Source organism: Hyla sarda, chromosome 13, assembly GCF_029499605.1.
Source record: "Hyla sarda isolate aHylSar1 chromosome 13, aHylSar1.hap1, whole genome shotgun sequence".
Classification (NCBI taxonomy): domain Eukaryota; kingdom Metazoa; phylum Chordata; class Amphibia; order Anura; family Hylidae; genus Hyla; species Hyla sarda.
In genome coordinates, this window is record NC_079201.1 from 14,425,198 (window position 1) to 14,446,674 (window position 21,477).

The following is a 21,477-nucleotide window of genomic DNA, read 5'->3' on the forward strand; positions in this document are numbered from 1 at the left end:
AGATGAATGAGTTCATGCAGGTTAGCAGGAGTCTCTCGTGCGGCCAGAACATCTTTAATGTTGCTGGATAGGCCTTTTTTAAAGGTCGCGCAGAGAGCCTCATTATTCCAGGAAAGTTCAGAAGCAAGGGTACGGAATTGTATGGCGTACTCGCCAACGGAAGAATTACCCTGGACGAGGTTCAGCAGGGCAGTCTCAGCAGAAGAGGCTCGGGCAGGTTCCTCAAAGACACTTCGAATTTCCGAGAAGAAGGAGTGTACAGAGGCGGTGACGGGGTCATTGCGGTCCCAGAGCGGTGTGGCCCATGACAGGGCTTTTCCAGACAGAAGGCTGACTACGAAAGCCACCTTAGACCTTTCAGTGGGAAACTGGTCCGACATCATCTCCAAGTGCAATGAACATTGCGAAAGAAAGCCACGGCAAAACTTAGAGTCCCCATTAAATTTGTCCGGCAAGGACAGGCGGAGGCTAGGAGTGGCCACTCGCTGCGGAGGAGGTGCAGGAGCTGGCGGAGGAGATGATTGCTGAAGAAGTTGCGACTGAAGTTGGTGCACAATGGTGGACACTTCCGACAGCTGGTGGGTTAGATGGGCGATCTGTCGGGCTTGCTGGGCGACCACCGTGGTGATATCAGAGGCAACTGGCAGGGGGACCTCAGCGGGATCCATGGCCGGATCTACTGTCACGATGCCGGCTGGCAGGTAGTGGATCCTCTGTGCCAGAGAGGGATGGCGAGGACCGCGCTAGTGGACCGGTTCTAAGCCACTACAGGTTTTCACCAGAGCCCGCCGCAAAGCGGGATGGTCTTGCTGCGGCGGTAGTGACCAGGTCGTATTCACTAGCAACGGCTCACCTCTCTGGCTGCTGAAGATAGGCGAGGTACAAGGGAGTAGGCAGAAGCAAAGTCGGACGTAGCAGAAGGTCGGGGGCAGGCGGCAAGATTCGTAGTCAGGGGAGATAGCAGGAGTTCTGGTACACTGGCTATAAACACACAAAACGCTTTCTCTAGGCACAAGGGCAACAAGATCCGGCAAGGGAGTGCAAGGGAGGAGACTAGATATAGCCAGGGAACAGGTGGGAGCCAATTAAGCTAATTGGGCCAGGCACCAATCATTGGTGCACTGGCCCTTTAAATCTCAGGGAGCTGGCGCGCGCGCGCCCTAGAGAGCGGAGCCGCGCGCGCCAGCACATGACAGCAGGAGACGGGAACGGGTAAGTGACCTGGGATGCGATTCGCGAGCGGGCGCGTCCCGCTGTGCGAATCGCATCCCCAACGGCCATGACAGGGCAGCGCTCCCGGTCAGCGGGACCGACCGGGGCGCTGCGGAGAGAGAGACGCCGTACGCGCTCCGGGGAGGAGCGGGGACCCGGAGCGCTAGGCGTAACAGTAAGCACTAAAGCAGTGATCTCCAACCTGCGGACCTCCAGATGTTGCAAAACTACAACTCCCAGCATGCCCGGACAGCCAACGGCTGTCCGGGCAAGCTGGGAATTGTAGTTTTGCAACATCTGGAGGTCCGCAGGTTGAAGACCACTGCACTAAAGTATCCAAAAAAAACTACTCAAGTTGAAAATAAAATCCATTTCACATGGTGACTATAAACCCCACTAAAGAAAATAACTCATGTCGCTTGCTGATTTACTGCAGGAGGGACTCCGAAATGGCTGCTCTACAGGGTAAAATACGCGTCCTCTGTGGCGGTAAGTTCTGTGTAAAAGGGGCTGTGAACAGCTGATTTCAACATTTGAGCTAAAATGACTAACAACTTGCACCAAATGATAAATTTGGTGCATGTATGACTCCGATCACAGGCTGATCCGGCTGGGGTACGGGAGCGCCCAGTTTGCCCCTCCCCCTGCCGGATCCGGCACCCGTATGTAAAAAACGTGGTGTGAATGCAGCCTTAGACACGATAAATTTCTGGCTGTCCTACATTGGTTTATAAAAAAAATCTTATGAATCTCCCCCTTTCATGCAATTAAAGGGGAATAAACTATTATATCTACTAAAGAGGGGCCTAACTACTATATAGGGGGTAACTATTAAAGAGTAGTGATGAGCGGTAGGGGGCCTTATTCGAATTTGTGATATTTCGCGAATATATGGACGAATATTCGTTCTATGTTCTCGAAATTCGCATATTCGCTATGTTCGTTCACTTTTTTTATTCATGCGAAAATTGTACGGAAATTCGTATAGTGCGCATGCACGATTATATCTTTCAACTAACACTATACCCTACACTAGAACCTATCTGCTAAACTAACCTACCCTATCTAAAGCTAAAAAAAAAGGGAGGGATCAGTGTCCTCTGGAAGTGCCGATATTCGCCAATATTTGCATATTCGCAAATATGAAATATTCGTGCTCCACACCGACTCACACAGTAAATAATAAGCGCTCAACACTACTAAAGAGGGGTCTAATGCCTATAAATTGAGCAGGGGGGGTGGTAAATACTAAAGAGGGAAATAACTACAATGTGGGGGGGTCTTACTTCTATATAGGGGGTAACTACTAAAGAGGGGCTGAACTAATATATGAGAAAGGAGTAACTACTAAAGAGGGGCCTAGCTACTATATGTGGGGACTTACTACTAAAGAGAGGCCTAACTACTAAATGGGAGCCTTAATACTAAAATGGAATAACAACCATATGGGGGAACGGAGCAGCCTTACTACTATATGGGGGCACAGAGTGGCCTAACTACTATATGGGGGCACAGAGTGGCCTAACTACTATATGGGGGCACAGAGTGGCCTAACTACTATATGGGAGCACAGAGTGGCCTAACTACTATATGGGGGCACAGAGTGGCCTAACTACTATATGGGGGCACAGAGTGGCCTAACTACTAAATGGGGGCACAGAGTGACCTAACTACTATATGGGGGCACAGAGTGGCCTAACTACTATATTGGGGCACAGGGTGGCCTAACTACTATATGGGGGCACAGAGTGGCCTAACTACTATATTGGGGCACAGAGTGACCTAACTACTATATGGGGGCACAGAGTGGCCTAACTACTATATGGGGGCACAGAGTGGCCTAACTACTATATGGGGGCACAGAGTGGCCTAACTACTATATGGGGGCACAGAGTGGCCTAACTACTATATGGGGGCACAGAGTGGCCTAACTACTATATGGGGGCACAGAGTGGCCTAACTACTATATGGGGGCACAGAGTGGCCTAACTACTATATGGGGGAAAGAGCGGCCTAACTACTATATGGGGGCACAGAGCGGCCTAACTACTATATGGGGGCACAGAGTGGCCTAACTACTATATGGGGCACAGAGCAGCCTAACTACTATATGGGGGCACAGAGTGGCCTAACTACTATATGGGAGCACAGAGTGGCCTAACTACTATATGGGGGAAAGAGCAGCCTAACTACTATATGGGGGCACAGAGTGGCCTAACTACTATATGGGGGCACAGAGTGGCCTAACTACTATATGGGGGCACAGAGTGGCCTAACTACTATATGGGACACAAGGAGGAGCCTAACTACCATATAGAGACACAGAGGGGCCTTACTACTATACAGGGGGAAAAAAGTGGTCACTATTACTTTATGGGGAAATACAAATAGGGAGTTTGAATTGAGATATGAAGGGCGCTGGAGCAAGGAGCCCAAAATGTTTGACTGGCAGATTCTCCAAAGACGAGTTGTGACCGGGAGAAGTCTTTGGAGCCAGATGGAGAAGAAAAGATAAAAAAAGAACATGAACGACTATAATCAGAGAAGATGCAGCACTACACAGATTCTGCACACAATATAAGTGATTACAGTGCAGTTACAGCTAGCGTCTACAGGGGGCGTCTAGGACGCCCCCTGTAGACGCTAGCTGTAACTGCACTGTAATCACTTACTTGGTGTGCAGAAGATGTGTAGTGCTGCTCGGGCATGTTTCTTTGCCCCATGACGCACACGATGACCTCTATGTGACACAATGACTGTTCCCATATGTGGGAGGATTCCCAGGAGACAATTGTAGGGCTGGGGCACATGCCAGCCAAATGTTTCACTGCAGTTAAACAATAGCTATTTCTGGAGAAACACGTGGGGCCCGAGTTCAGAGGTGCATCCTGTCATTTTCTCATGATAAATAATGGGCTAAAAAGCAAACATTAAGTGATGACCCTTCGTTCTTAAAGACCTGCTTTAATGTAATGAGGCATCTGCTGTCGTGAGTCAGTATAAAGGAAAACCTGTCACTACTTATTACGGATTCTCCATACATCATGGAGGGCCACTGGAAAAAACTTCTAACATTGTTATCTATCTATGGATGGTAAGTATGGTGCAGAATATTATTAATGCCCTTTTTGCGTTTTACTTTTTTCTCCTCGCCAGGCTCTATCAAATGCAGAGCCGGAACAGAAGGAGAGGCAAGTCCTCCGGCTACCTCCACAGTGGACCGCAATTTGCCACCCCTGTGGAGGTGTCGCCTGGGTCCAATGGACCCTGCAGGACCCATTGTAGGGCCATGTCCATCCCTTTATGACCACAGTGGGCCCATCTTCTGATTATACTGGAACTGTGTGATGTCATCATGTCCATATGGAGGAACTGTGTGATGTCATCATGTCCATATGGTGGAACTGTGTGATGTCATCACGTCCATATGGAGGAACTGTGTGATGTCATCACGTCCATATGGAGGAACTGTGTGATGTCATCATATCCATATGGAGGAACTGTGTGATGTCATCATGTCCATATGGAGGAACTTTGTGATGTCATCATGTCCATATGGAGGAACTGTGTGATGTCATCATGTCCATATGGAGGAACTGTGTGATGTCATCATGTCCATATGGAGGAACTGTGTGATGTCATCATGTCCATATGGGGGAACAGTGTGATGTCATCATGTCCATATGGAGGAACTGTGTGTTGTCATCATGTCCATATGGGGGAACAGTGTGATGTCATCATGTCTATATGGAGAACTGTGTGATGTCATCATGTCTATATGGAAGAACTGTGTGATGTCATCATGTCCATATGGGGGAACTGTGTGATGTCGTCATGTCCATATGAAGGAACTGTGTGATGTCATCATGTCCATATGGGGGAACTGTGTGATGTCATCATGTCCATATGGGGGAACTGTGTGATGTCATCATATCCATATGGAGGAACTGTGTGATGTCATCATGTCCATATGGAGGAACTTTGTGATGTCATCATGTCCATATGGAGAAACTGTATGATGTCATCATGTCCATATAGAGAACCGTGTGATGTCATCATGTCCATATGGAGGTGCTGTGTGATGTCATCATGTCCATATGGAGGAACTGTGTGATGTCATCATGTCCATATAGAGGAACTGTGTGATGTCATCATGTCCATATGGAGGTGCTGTGTGATGTCATCATGTCCATATGGAGGAACTGTGTGATGTCATCATGTCCATATGGAGGAACTGTGTGATGTCATCATGTTCATATGGGGGAACTGTGTGATGTCATCATGTCCATATGGGGGAACTGTGTGATGTCATCATGTCCATATGGGGGAACTGTGTGATGTCATCATGTCCATATAGAGGAACTGTGTGATGTCATCATGTCCATATGGATGAACTGTGTGATGTCATCATGTCTATATGGGGGGAACTGTGTGATGTCATCATGTCCATATGGAGGAACTGTGTGATGTCATCATGTCCATATGGAGGAACTGTGTGATGTCATCATGTCCATATAGAGGAACTGTGTGATGTCATCATGTCCATATGGAGGAACTGTGTGATGTCATCATGTCCATATAGAAGAACTGTGTGATGTCATCATGTCCATATGGAGGAACTGTGTGATGTCATCATGGTCATATGGAGGAACTGTGTGATGTCATCATGTCTATATGGAGAACTGTGTGATGTCATCATGTCCATATGGAGGAACTGTGTGATGTCATCATGTCCATATGGAGGAACTGTGTGATGTCATCATGTCCATATGGAGGAACTGTGTGATGTCATCATGTCCATATAGAGGAACTGTGTGATGTCATCATGTCCATATGGAGGAACTGTGTGATGTCATCAAGTCCATATGGAAGAACTGTGTGATGGAATGTTTCCAGCACCTTGTAGAGAATATGACAAGGTGAATGAAGACAAAAGGGGGTCTGACCAGGACTAGCAGGGTGTACCTAATAAAGTGGTCAGTGGGTGGCCATATACAGTATATAATATAGTATCTAGAGTATAAATCAATAATGAATTGTTTTGCTACATAATCTTATGCCAGCGCTGGTTTATATTGTTTATATTGTATTTTGTTTGTTATATATATGATCATTATTTCCTGTTATTATATTGGTGTTTATTTTGTTGGTGTTTGACATGTTTGTATGCATAGCATTGCCATCATATACATAAAGTACAACTCCCACTTTCTTCTACCCCTCCCAATACGGTATTATTCTACAGACATCAAAGACTTCTTAATCATACGGTAGGGAGAAAATACTTCCCAGGAAGCCATACAAAACCTTAACATTGCGATGTAGAAATGCCCTAATGCAGCGTTTCCCAACCAGTGTGCCTCCAGCTGTTGCAAAAACTACAACTGTTGTAGTTTTTGCAACAGCTGGAGGCACACTGGTTGGGAAATGCTGCTTTAATCCCATGTTTATCCTAAACCCTAATCCTAACCCTGACCCCTAATCCTAACCCTGACTTCTAACCCTAATCCCTAATTGGGACCCTAATCCTAACCCCTATCCCTAATCCAAACCCGAATCCTTACCCCTATCCCTAATCCTAACCCTTTTCTGCTGGGAGTTGTAGTTTTTGCAACAGCTGGAGACACACTGGTTGGGAAATGCTGCTTTAATCCCATGCTTATCATAACCCTAATCCTAACCCTGACCCCTAATCCTTACCCTAACCCTGACCTCTAACCCTAATCCCTAATTGTAACCATAATACTAACTCCTATCTCTAATCCAAACCCTAATCTTAACCCCTATCCCTAATCCTTACCCTTTTCTGCTGGGAGTTGTAGTTTTTGCAACAGCTGGAGGCACACTGGTTGGGAAACGCTGCTTTAATCCCATGTTTATAGGTATATAGAAAATACAGGCTGTCCAAGCATGCTGGGAGTTGTAGTTTTTGCAACAGCTGGAGGCACACTGGTTGGGAAGCGCTGCTTTAATCCCATGTTTATAGGTATATAGAAAATACAGGCTGTCCAGGCATGCTGGGAGTTGTAGTTTTTGCAACAGCTGGAGGCACACTGGTTGGGAAACGCTGCTTTAATCCCATGCTTATAGGTATATAGAAAATACAGGCTGTCCAGGCATGCTGGGAGTTGTAGTTTTTGCAACAGCTGGAGGCACACTGGTTGGGAAGCGCTGCTTTAATCCCATGCTTATAGGTATATAGAAAATACAGGCTGTCCAGGCATGCTGGGAGTTGTAGTTTTTGCAACAGCTGGAGGCACACTGGTTGGGAAGCGCTGCTTTAATCCCATGCTTATAGGTATATAGAAAATACAGGCTGTCCGGGCATGCTGGGAGTTGTAGTTTTGAATTAATAAAGTATAAAAATAGAAAAAAGGGGGCAAAAATAAGCAAAGTAGTACTCACCGATCCCATGCCTGTGTTTTGATGGGGCCTCTGACCCCGCTGATCATCACTTCCTGTTCCTCATCTGCTGCCCACTGCAAACTATGGAAGTTCTGGAGCGGAATACGGATCCGGGTTCCGCCGAAAGATGTTTACTCTATTGATGTAATCTGCCTGGAAAAGCTGATTAGTCAGTGGGACATTGAACTGCAAGGGGTTAATTTCCACAGCAACTTCTGCTTAAAGTGAATCCCCGCAGATCACATGATTTCCTCATTCACACGACGGAATTTTCGAGTGGAATCCGGCAGAAAAATTCAGTTTTCAATGGGATTCTGCTGCACCACGCGCACAAAGCAGAATTTCAGCGGCGGAAAGATGTGCCACAGAAATTTTGATTCCGACCTCCGCTAAAAAAATTGGCATTTCAGCTTTTACTGTGGAATCTGCTCGGAAATACATTTCTAACCGATCCTAGGGCCGGTGTAATGACCCTAGGGCTGGTGTATGACCCTTCATACAGGGACACCCTTTTCTGCTTTACAGCAGGCTCCCTCTCACTCCTGAATGCCTAATCCTAACCCCTAATCCTGATCTTAATCCTTACCCCTAATCTTAACCCCTAATCCTAAACCCTAATCCTAACACTAATCCTAAACCCTGATCCTAACACGAATCCTAACCTTAATCCCAAACCTCATCCTAAACCCTAATCCTAACACTAATCCCAAACCCTAATCCTAACCTTAATCCCAAACCTCATCCTAAACCCTAATCCTAAAACCTATCCCTAAACCTAATCCTAACCCCTAATCCTGATCTTAACCCTCACCCCTAATCTTAACTCTAACCCCTAATCCTAAACCCTAGTCCTAACCCATAATCCTAAAACCTATCCCTAATCCTAAACCTAATCCTAACCCCTAATCCTGATCTTAACCCTTACCCCTAATCTTAACCCTAACCCCTAATCCTAAACCCTAATCCTAACACTAATCCTAACCTTAATCCCAAACCTCATCCTAAACCATAATCCTAAAACCTTTCCCTAATCCTAACCCCTAATCCTGATCTTAACCCTCACCCCTAATCTTAACCCTAACCCCAAATCCTAAACCCGAATCCTAATACTAAACCCTAATCACTAACCCTAATCCCAACCCCTAATCCTAACCCTAATCCTAACCCCTAATCTTAACTCTTAATACTATTCCCTAATCCCCACCCCCTAACAGTGATCAGCTCTGAGAGCGCTGAGTTTAGGAGCTCAGGTCACATTTGGCTGCGGGTAGCAGTTTATTTCACTTCACCGGCAGTCTACAGGATGTCCAACCAAAAGATAGCTTTCCTTTGGGTAGGGGATAAGATGTCTAGGGACGGAGTACCCCTTTAAACCTCATATTTTACTTCTAATGTGATAGCAGATAACTGATCAGTTGTCCTATGCAGGTGTCTCCATCCATCAGGAGGACCATAGGTTTTCCAATTCTGTCACCTATAAAAACATTGGCTCCTGATTGGCCCCTCCTATGCTTCTCCCATCATTATGTTCTATTCTTCTTCTAATTCCCTCATAAACCCTACTGAGCTCTGCCGGAGTGTAAACTCCTCTTTATATAATTACCTCTCGACCATAAAGCGGAGTGTTTTTTCCTGTTACTAGTCTGTTGTGCAGCCGGGATTCATTTTATAGCAATGTATAAACTCCATTCCTGACAAGCAGGATAGACAGTAGTATTTGGTGTTGTTTCTATATATGTAGTTATGACAAACTGCAAACATATCTAAAAATAAGGGGTTGACTGGTCTGGCTTGTAGTTGTAATGTCTCTTTACACTCTCTGAATGCAGAGATAGTGTCCCACCTTCCTCCATCCCTCCTGTCTGCTGAGGACCATTGATGTGAAGTGGGGGGAGCTCATATTACTGCTTATTAGTTTTTAAGACAGCAGGACACCTTTTTTTGTCACAGTAGTTTCAGTCAGAACAGGCTTGACGCTGTCTTATTGGAGAAATCTAATAAGCAGTAATATGAGATCCCCTCCTCACATTAATGGTCTGGTCCTGAATAGATAGTAGGGGGGAACTGGGATGGGAGCTCAGTGTGATGTGATGTCACAGCTATAAGACAGACAGCTCAGCTGATAAGGAGAGATGTGTGCAGGATGCCAGTCTTTAAATGGAACCTGTCACATGTTTTATGCTCCTAGAATGGCACAGAAGGAGAGCTGATGAGTGAACATCACTGCCGCACATTTCTCCCTGCTCGTTCTCCTGATCATTGAGGGTCTCAGCACTGAGACCCCAACCAATCAAATATCTTGAGGTGTCCTAGTGACATGCCAAATTTTTTTTTTGTGACAATGCCTATTTAAAGTTCATTTGCCTATTATTTCTTCCACTTCTGGTCATTTTGCCGGTGTCCTTTCAAACAATTTTGCAGCCAGTAGCAAGATCGCCCTGTAGGACCAGTTTTTCCATTGACATGAAGATGTGTTGATCAGATCCTGTGCGCTGATATGTACATCATGACATAATACCGTATATTGTTATTTACACTTGTAAAACTAATCATTCCAAACCCTTGTCTGATTTATACATTATAAATAAAGATCATCTTGTTTGTTGAATCCTGTGAAGATTTTAGGAGTATGTTTTCGAGATTCCTGTGCTGCAAAAAAAAAAAAAAAAACAACCTTGTTGAGGCGGAGACACTTGTTGATTATTTGACCACATATATGGCTTAAAGGGGTACTCCACCCCTAGACATTTTATCCCCTATTCAAAGGATAGGGGATAAGATGTCTGATTGCAGGGGTCCTGCCACTGGGGACCCCCAGGATCTCGGCTGTGGCACCCCAAACATCCGGTGCACAGAGTGATCTTTGCTCCATGCCGGATGACTGGCGATGCGGGGCAGAGGCTTGTGACGTCACGGCCACGCCCCCTCAATGCAAGTCTATAGGAGGGGGTGTGATGGCATCTTATCAAACGTCTTATCCCCTATCTTATCCCCTATGCTTTAGATAGGGGATAAGATGTTTAGAGGTGGAATACCCTTTTAAGGTGGCCATCTTGACTGTTGTTCCGATGGCTAACAGCTATCTCTTCCGATCCTTCCATACATGTTGACTCTTGGCTTGGCTAACTATTTATGTGTTTTGAATGAGGGCAGAGGAGGTAGGCCGCTGCCAGACAGCTCTTCCATTGGCGGCTTATATCTACAAAAATAAAAGGATTGGGCAGTTAAAATCCAAGATACAATGAGCGATGAAGCAGTTTAAAGGTTGTACTTCGCTGCTCCAGTGTCCAGGCTCGGAGACGAAGGCTGTGATCATGATGTCACGCCACGCCCCCTCCATTCATGTCTATGGGAGGGGCGTGTCGGCAGACACTCCCCTCCAATAGACATGAATGGAGGGGGCGTGGTGTGAAAGCAAGAGGGGCGTGGTCGGGACATCACGACCACTGCTGCAGGAACCTGGCGTTTGTTTAGAACGCCGGGTGCTGCGGGAGATCGCGGGGCCCCCAACAGCGGGACCCCCATGATCAGACAACTTATCCCCTATCCTTTGGATAGGGGATAAGATTTCAAGCAGCAGACTACCCCTTTAACACAGGAGGGGGTGGAGTTGCTGCCTGAACCAGACTCAGGCATTCCCATTACAGAATGGTACATGAAACCCCAAGATGGCTTCAGGAATTCTAAGGGGAAGTAGTGTAGTCCCAAGCTGTCCTTAGCTATGTCCTCTGACAGAATCAATCCCACCTTCTTAGAGAAGCTATCTTGCAGGCCTCTCAGCAGAGAGGCTGCCTTATACCTTCTCTCACTAGAGAGGCTTCCTCTAGACTGACTGAGCTTTCTTTACATCAGGAGACAGCTCAGAGTAGGCTCCTTCCTGTTCTCTAGAAGGTCCCCTAACTAAGCATTATGTGTAAGCAATCGTGCATGTATTAACCCTTTAACTTCTAGCCATACCAGACACATAAGCAGCTTAGCCATATTAGGTATCTTACCTTAAAGGTACTCCATTGGAAAAAAAAAAAAATTTTAATCAACTGGTGCCAGAAAGTTAAACAGATTTGTAAATTACTTCTATTTCAAAATCTTAACTCTTCCAGTACTTATCAGCTGCTGTATGCTCCACAGGAAGTTGTGTAGTTATTTCCAGTCTGACCACAGTGCTCTCTGCTGACACCTCTGTCCATTTTAGGAACTGTCCAGAGTAGGAGAAAATTCCCATAGCAAACCTCTCCTGCTCTGGACAGTTCCTAAAAAGGACAGAGGTGTCAGCAGAGAGAACTGTGGTCAGACAGGAAAGAACTACACAACTTCCTCTGGAGCATACAGCAGCTGATAAGTACTGGAAGGATTAAGATTTTTAAATAGAATTTACAAATCTTATAAATTCCTGCAGATTACCCCTTTAAAGGAATAAGGTAACCGATTCTTCCAACTAATAAATTCTGAATTATTATTATAGATAGTATTAAGAAACTTCTCCGTCTTGTGTTACACAATGTTATAAACCTTAACTGAAATAAGCCGTACCTGTTATTACAAGCAAGTACAACATGAAAACAAAGTATAAAGTAGGTTACAGGCTATAAACTGCGAGGTCGGAAGAAATAATAGACGGGTGAAGCGCAGCCTTGTAAAAGGCATAACCTGCAATTCCTGGACTCAATCCAAAATATATAAATGGCTCTTCAATCATGTGCTATATATACTGCCATGTTCTTGTGTGGCATCGGGGGCTTTTGGGCCTTCTGTGAAATGAGGGCCCACATGCTTCTATCTACACCAATCTGTACTGGGTTCATTTACATAATATACTATAAAATATACGAAAGAATGGACCAAACCTATCTGATGTCTGCACTGATCACAACAAAGCTTACGATGTAATTAAAACTGGACATGCTTATCTTTGTCATAGGCCCGCCCCCAAGGAACCACAATGTATTTATTACAGAACTCAATACAATCAATTTGCTAAAACTGTAACACAAGTGGTCTGTGGGTGTTTGTGAACTTACCTTTTGACCTGCCTCCTTGACTCTGTTCTTGCCTGGTCCTTTGTACCAGTAGCTTATTGTGTGTCTAACCTAATTTCTTGTATACTGACCTATTTCCATGTTATCTGACCATGGCCAATTTCTGACTACCAACCTGTTTCCCTGTTATCTGACCATGGCCAATTTCTGATTACAAACCTGTTTCCCTGTTATCTGACCATGGCCAATTTCTGACGAACGACCTGTTTTCTTGTTATATGACCTTGGCCAATTTCCGACTACCAACCTGTTCCATGTTATCTGACCATGGCCAATTTCTGACTACCGACCTGTTTCCCTGTTATCTGACCATGGCCAATTTCTGACTGCCGACCTGTTTTCCTGTTATATGACCTTGGCCAATTTCTGATTACAAACCTGTTTCCCTGTTATCTGACCATGGCCAATTTCTGACGAACGACCTGTTTTCTTGTTATATGACCTTGGCCAATTTCCGACTACCAACCTGTTCCATGTTATCTGACCATGGCCAATTTCTGACTACCGACCTGTTTCCCTGTTATCTGACCATGGCCAATTTCTGACTACCGACCTGTTTCTCTGTTATCTGACCTTGGCAATTTCTGACTACCGACCTGTTTCCCTGTTATCTGACCATGGCCAATTTCTGACTACAGACCTGTTTCCCTGTTATCTGACCATGGCCAATTTCTGACTACCGACCTGTTTCCCTGTTATCTGACCATGGCCAATTTCTGACTACCGACCTGTTTCCCTGTTATCTTACCATGGCCAATTTCTGACTACCGACCTGTTTCCCTGTTATCTGACCATGGCCAATTTCTGACTACCGACGTTTTCTTGTCATCTTACCATGGACAATTTCTGACTACTGACCTATTTCCATGTTATCTGACCATGGCCAATTTCTGACTACCGACCTGTTTCCCTGTTATCTGACCATGGCCAATTTCTGACTACCGACCTGTTTCCCTGTTATCTGACCATGGCCAATTTCTGACTACCGACCTGTTTCCCTGTTATCTGACCATGGCCAATTTCTGACTACTGACCTATTTCCATGTTATCTGACCATGGCCAATTTCTGACTACCGACCTGTTTCCCTGTTATCTGACCATGGCCAATTTCTGACTACCGACCTGTTTTCTTGTCATCTGACCATGGCCAATTTCTGACTACCGACCTGTTTTCTTGTCATCTGACCATGCATGTTCACGGTCTGCCCAAGACCTCAGCCTGTATCAGGTCTTCTTTCCTGCCTGACCTCTCAGTGCTTTGCACCAATGTCTCTTGGCTCCCAAGGCCAGGCACAACCTATACGTGGACAGCTCCCAAAAGTAGAAACCTGGAAGACCCCTGCAGTAAAGACCAGATCCTCTTGCAGAGAGAGTTAAAGGGGTACTCTGCCCATAGACTTCTAATCCCCAATCCAAAGGATAGGGGAGAAGATGTCTGGTCATGTGGGTTCCGCTGCTGGGGACCCCCGCAATCTTCCTGCTGTACCTGGCATTCGTTTAGAGCATTGAGTGCAGCGCCGGAGTCTCGTGACGTCACGGCCATGCCCCACTCGGCTGCGGCACCTGGAGCGACCTTCGCTCGGTGCCGGATGACTGGGGGTAGGGGACGGAGTCTCGTGACGTCACGTTCCACTCATGATGTCACGGCCATGCCCCCTCAATGCAAGTCTATGGGAGGGGGCGTGATGGCCGTCACGCCCCCTCCCATAGACTTGCATTGAGGGGGCGCGGCCGTGACGTCACGAGACTCCAGGGAAATCGCCGGACCCCCGAGATCAGACATTTTATCCCATATTCTTTGTATAGGGGACAAGATGTCTAGGGGCGGAGGACCTCTTTAAAGGATGAAAACCAGGGAGCTGCTCAGAAAATGTCCTTGGGAGTGGGTAAAGTCAAAACAGATAGGTGGCACAGAGGATGCCCATTGCAAATATGTTTATTAAAAAATAAATATTAAAAGGAATATAATAAAGGTTCACGTCAAAAATTGAGGCATTTATATAATATTTAATCTCCGAAAGACAATGATTTATTTGGTGATTTATTATACCAGTGTTGTGTTAGAAATGTTCTTTATAGCACATTGTGTTCATTGTTTCTTACTGCTTTTCCTACACTAGATATATACACTCACTGGCCACTTTATTAGGTACACCTTGTTAGTCCCGGGTTGGACCCCCTTTTGGCTTATCTCTTGGTGGCATACTTTATACAAGGTGCTGGAAACATTCCTCAAAAATTTCCCTCCGTATGGACATCACACAGTTCCTCTATATAGACATGATGACATCACACAGTTCCTCCATATGGACATGATGACATCACACAGTTCCTCCATATAGACATGATGACATCACACAGTTCCTCCATATGGACATGATGACATCACACAGTTCCTCTATATAGACATGATGACATCACACAGTTCCTCCATATGGACATGATGACATCACACAGTTCCTCCATATGGATATGATGACATCACACAGTTCCTTTATATAGACATGATTACATCACACAGTTCCTCCATATAGACATGATTACATCACACAGTTCCTCCACATGGACATGATGACATCACACAGTTCCTCCACATGGACATGATGACATCACACAGTTCCTCCACATGGACATGATGACATCACACAATTCCTTCATATGGACATGATGACATCACACAGTTCCTTCATATGGACATGATGACATCACACAGTTCCTCCATATGGACATGATGACATCACACAGTTCCTTCATATGGACATGATGACATCACACAGTTCCTCCATATGGACATGATGACATCACACAGTTCCTCCATATGGACATGATGACATCACACAGTTCCTCCATATGGACATGATGACATCACACAGTTCCTCCATATGGACATGATGACATCACACAGTTCCTCCATATGGACATGATGACATCACACAGTTCTCCATATGGACATGATGACATCACACAGTTCCTTTATATAGACATGATTATATCACACAGTTCCTCCATATGGACATGATTACATCACACAGTTCCTCCATATGGACATGATGACATCACACAGTTCCTCCATATGGACATGATGACATCACACAGTTCCTCTATATGGACATGATGACATCACACAGTTCCTCCATATGGACATGATGACATCACACAGTTCCTCCATATGGACATGAGGACATCACACAGTTCCTCTATATGGACATGATGACATCACACAGTTCTTCCATATGGACATGATGACATCACACAGTTCCTCCATATGGACATGATGACATCACACAGTTCCTCCATATGGACATGATGACATCACACAGTATACCCCCCCCCCGGTGTGGTATTCTGCTGCTTCTCCAGAAGGCAAATACTTTGGTTTCTTTAGTAATTGAACCCTGTCCTTTGACACAGTTTCTTCCTCTGGTTCACTCTAAGCTATTTGCTTCCATTTCCCTTCAGTTGTGATGTGATTTACAGCGCAGTTCTGACAGATTACGAGGTTTATTACAATATGTAATAGGCATCCTGGGATTACTGCTATACCGCTCACTCCCTGGATTACATGTTTGCCGATTCTTTACACACGCCACACAGAGCAAACATTAAAGAATAACATTAGCTGTTTTAGCTGTATCTTTTTTTTTTATACGGAAATGTTAAAAATAACTGTTTTGTATTATGCGATGATGGCCAATCAGGTGACGGGATATTTTAACTCCCTAATGTTTGTAACCTAGTCCCATGATTGTGGTTTGTCCCGCCATCAACGTTCTTTATCCATGTGAGTTCCGTGCATCTGTTCTGACCTCCTTTGACCTGGCCTTTGCCTGTGCCCTGACCATTTTGCTGTCTGCGTCTAGGTTTTACCCATTGCCTTTCCTGATTTTCTTTTTCCTCAGATTTTGTACTTCGTTGCCCTCTTGATTCTGACGCTCTGGCTTGTTCCCGTTTCTTCTCAGTCTTCTGATTTGGTGCCATTTATGCATGTGTTATTGATCTGGACTATTTGACGCCTCTCGATGCCCCAACATTTTGTAGGGATCGTCACTTAATTAGGGGCCGCCGGCTAGGGCTACTGGGTTGGGGTGAGATAGAATTTGCACTGTTTCTTTACCAGAGGTGACAGATACTTAGAAGTGACAATTACACAAAAAGGATTTAGGCAAAAACACCTTTGAATGTGTTATCATACATGTGGGATAGAGACAACAATAGCTATTATCTAAATGAACAGAACATTATTGTTATGTTATGCGCTCCGGCCGCACGCGCTGGCTGTGAGCGCATGGTCCCGTTACTTGCTGGTGCTGGCGGGGCTGGGATTCGCATTGTGGGACGCGCCCGCATGTGAATCCCAGTCCGTCACTCACTAGGTGCTTCTCCTGCACCCGCCTATGCCTCTCTGCTCCGGCGTGCATGTCCCCGTCCCCTAGGGCGCAGGCAGGCCAGAGCTTTAAGATTTAAAGGGCCAGTGTGCCCATTAGTGTAGTACACCTGTGGCTCATTGATAAATTCCTCCTCCTCCCACACTTCCCTGCCGGATGTTGCCTTGTGCCTGAGAGAAAGCATACCTGAGAGTTGCCTTGCCGTGTATCTGATCCTTTGCTCTGTGACCTGACCTTGTTCCTCTGTCGCCTGCCTGCTGACCTCCTGCTATGTCCTGACTACGCTACTGTGCCGCCTGCCTTGACCTTCTGCTATCCTGACTACAAGCTGCCTTATCCCTCTTGTGCCTCGTATCTCCTCAGCCGCCTGTGTGGTCGAGCCATGCCAGGGGTAGCGACCTGGGTGCGCCTGCCGCAGCAAGTGCATCCCGCTTTGCGGCGGGCTCTGGTGAAAACCAGCGGCACCTTAGACTCCGCTCCCTGGTACGGTCCGAGCCATCTGCGACACAGGTCCAGCGGATCCACATCCACCGGTGTTCCTGCCTTCTGTAACATGAGTGTTAGAATTATTAAAACATCCTTTAGCTTCACCTTCTCTATTTTAACCTATAAATGTTTTTGTAGTTTTGTAGTTGTGCATTGTAGTCACTCATTTATGATAACAATGTCTCACATTTGCTAGAAACAGGCTCTTTAGACCCATTCATGTCATATTCATATTCATATTCATGTCAGTCTCTGGACTGGGTATACATCAAGTGAAGGCAAAAAAAAATTAAGTAAAATTAATTAATTAAATTAATTAAAAGGAGAAATAAACTATACAGTAGCATATTATGCATGTGTGGACTGATGCCAAGGTGTGAATGTGTATTATAATTATTAAAGAAATTTCAAGGTGATTTTCACCCCAAGGGATTTGCAATAGACACACCCATCCAAAATATTAACCTCCCGTATACTAATCAATATTTTGATATATGGTGACAGCAATGTAAGCAAGTTCAAAGCTGGCCATAGATATAATAAGTTGGCCAATGAATAAGTATTAACCTAAGCAAATAATTCCAACCATACCTGCCGTCACTCAGGGAATTCTTCACTCATGAGTAATTTTCTGGGCTGCCAAACTTGGAAGAGAAATTTGACCTGTTGATCAGACCAAAAAGGTCCAAAAGTCAATTTCAACTTTAAAGCCAATCACTTATCACCAGGATATATATTTGATGGGTTGTATAGACCTTATTAATGCAATTACCTGGCCCGGCTTCCGTGCCTCTTCCAGTCCTCTCTCCAGTGGCTGGTGGGGGTATACATCTCAGGACCCTAAGTGATTTTGTGAGGAGGCCAGCCTAGCCAATGTGGAGGAGATCAATCAGCTTTGGTGTGGGGGCCTCCCAAAGACAGTATGTTTAAACTGCAGTATGTCTTAGTCCTATGCCTGTGATAGTGGTTCTTACCCTACACTAGCGTGTAAATACTATTTACAACCTATGTAACCTATGTAAGTGTATCACACACTTAGAGAACTTTGCCCCTTAATAATAAAATGTATACTCATCCATCTGGTGTTCGGGTTCAGTGCTGCCACCACTAAAGAGTCCCCAGTAGAAGTGCCCTGTGAAATCACCATATACTGTACACAGGGCGCTGCAGCTATTGACTGAAGAATCTTGTGCCCGGTGTTGTATAGTGACATCACTTGTGGACTTCTAAATGGCAGCAACACTAGACCAGGAGTAAAATGAGCAATGAGCAAATGGGTTTGTTGTTTTATTTCTCCTACCATCCCCTGCCCCAGGCCATTTTTTTCCATTACGCCCGGAACCTGTTTAATTTATTTAATAGGAAAAAACTATGGGGGCACAAGCATTGGGGAAAGAGAAAATCCACTAGACAGCTGATGAGATAGGCATCTGTCATGTTGGCATTCCCGTTGGCAAGAAAGTATAAGACATTAGATGACTACGACTGATTACAGGCACATTTTAGAGCCAGTTATTATCCGCGAAGTATTACTGTGCCTGGCACCAGCCGTATGATGTGTTCAGTCTTTACAATGTCCTAGTACATAACAGGAAGGATGAATAAACTTGTACATAGTGTTATAAAGCAGAACAAAACAAATGGTCATTCATCACTTGGACAATACTAATAGACGGAGTGTTAAAGTGGGAATAAGGGAGATATTTTTGAATAAACAAATGAAATTAATATAAAAAGACCCAAAATTTAGTAACTGTCACTTGTGTTCCAATGGCTCACTAAGGTGTATGCATACAAATTGAATTAAAACCCTTGAGAATGTCCATCCTTCTCTCAGTGTTACTGATCACTTGTTTTTTATAATCTGATGAAGAGGTGAGTGTGCCCAGAAATGCGCCATTGGTCCTTTCATTATTTTATTGTACTGCAAAGTCCACTTTGGATTTAAACACCACTTCTTTCTTGGAATCCATTTTCATTGGGAAACGCAGTGCCTGACATCAGAAGAGTTTCCTTTCTTGACCTCCGTACTACTGATGATTTATGGCCACACTGGGCTAAAATGTGTAAGGTTGTGCCTGCAAAAGATTGTTGGTGATCAGACGTTCAATGGTTGCTCTACTATTAACCTACTTCTGATATATAACCATGAGAACAATACCCCAGAAGCTTAGCTGGTACCCTCAATCCAAAGTAGACTCCGAAGATATAAATATTCCATGATTTTTTATTGTCATTATGACAACATGTTTTGGGTAAACTAGCCTCCCCTTCCTCAGGTTAAAAACAGATCCTTTGTCTGAAATCTGAAGAAGGGGAAGGCTTGTCCCCAAAATAAGGCGACTATAGGTGTTGTGTCTTCACACAACACTTAAAGGGGTACTTTGCCCCTAGACATCTTATCCCCTATCCAAAGGAAAGGGGATAAGGTGTCTGATCGCGGGGGTCCCGCCGCTGGGGACCCCTGCGATCTTGGGTGCGGCACCCCAGACATCCGGTGCAAGGAGCAGATGACTGGTGATTCGGGACCGAGGCTCGTGATGTCACGTCACACACCCTCGTGACTTCACGGCCATGCCCCCTCAATGCAAGTCTATGGGAGGGGGTGTGATGGCTGTCAAACCCCCTCCCATAGACTTGCATTGAGGGGGCGCGGGCTTGACATCACGAGCCTCCGGCACTCCGGTGCTGCACCCGAAGCTCTAAACGAACGCCTAGTGCAGCAGGGAGATTGCGGGGGTCCTCAGCAATATATGTGTGTGTGTGTGTGTGTGTAAAAAATGTAGTAATAGTAATTTAAAAAACTTAAATAAAGATATCTAAACCACAAAGAATTGGACATACTTTTTGTCTCCTGTGTGCTATAAGACTCAGGCTGACTGTAGGAATTGATCTGACAGCTGGATGTATGATTTGGGATAAATCGTGCTAAAAACAAAAAATGTATAAATACAGTGGTCCCTCAACATACGATGGTAATCTGTTCCAAATGGACCATCATTTGTTGAAACCATCGCATGTTGAGGGATCCGTGCAATGTAAAGTATAGGACATTGGTCTACAACCTGCGGACCTCCAGATGTTGCAAAACTACAACACCCAGCATGCCCGGACAGCCGTTGGCTGGCCGGGCATGCTGGGTGTTGTAGTTTTGCAACATCTGGAGGTCCGCAGGTTGTAGACCACTGTTAGAGGAAGTTGTACTCACCTGTTCCCGCCGCTCCGGACCGTCACCGCTACCCTGGATGTCGCCGTCCATCGCTGTAGTTGCATCCCCGAGGTGCCCCCGACGCTCCGGCAAGGCCTCTGCTTCCCCGGCATCCTCGCTCTCCGTCGCCGCCATCATGTTTTTACGCACGCCGCTCCTATTGGATGACGTTTATGCGATGGCCCCGACATACAAAAGCATCGTATGTTGATGCTGCCTCTGAGAGGCCATCGTATGCTGAAATGATCGTATGTCGGGGCCATCGTAGGTCGGGGGGGTCACTGTATAAAAAAAAATATATATATAAATAAAAAATAAAAATATAATATATAAATAAAGAAACAAATACATATATATATATATATAAAAAAATATAGCAATAAATAAACATATACATATATATATATATATATATATATATATATATATATATATATATACATATATATGGAGATTTATCAAAACCTGTGCAGAGGAAAAGTTGTCCAGTTGCCCATAGCAACCAATCAGATCGCTTCTTTCATTTTTCACAGGCCTTCATGAAAATGAAAGAAGCGATCTGATTGGTTGCTATGGACAACTGGACAACTCTTCCTCTGCACAGGTTTTAAATAAATCTCCCTATATATATATATATATATATATATATATATATTTGTTTATTTATTGCTATATTTGTTTATTTATTGCTATAGGTTTTAAAAAAATCTCCATATATATATATATATATATATATATATATATA

At 44.8% G+C, this 21,477-nt stretch overlaps 2 protein-coding genes and 1 long non-coding RNA gene across 16 annotated transcripts in view; 1 reads left to right on the forward strand and 2 right to left on the reverse strand.

The window, feature by feature from the left end:
- Positions 1 to 7,634, reverse strand: part of LOC130297683 (protein-glutamine gamma-glutamyltransferase 6-like) — a 97,594-nt gene extending 89,960 nt beyond the window's left edge. Inside the window, exon 1 of the mRNA XM_056550401.1 lies at positions 7,618 to 7,634. The gene's annotated coding sequence lies outside the window, so the exon portion shown is untranslated. The remainder of the gene's footprint in view (positions 1 to 7,617) is intronic.
- The window catches only part of LOC130297684 (protein-glutamine gamma-glutamyltransferase E-like), a 229,414-nt gene that overhangs the window by 158,729 nt on the left and 49,208 nt on the right, over positions 1 to 21,477 (forward strand). The window lies entirely within an intron of this gene.
- On the reverse strand, positions 18,961 to 21,253 carry LOC130297688 (uncharacterized). The gene is made up of 3 exons (XR_008849642.1): positions 21,198 to 21,253; positions 20,733 to 21,013; positions 18,961 to 19,602 (listed from the first exon to the last, which is right to left on the reverse strand). It is a non-coding gene; the product is annotated as an uncharacterized LOC130297688 (long non-coding RNA).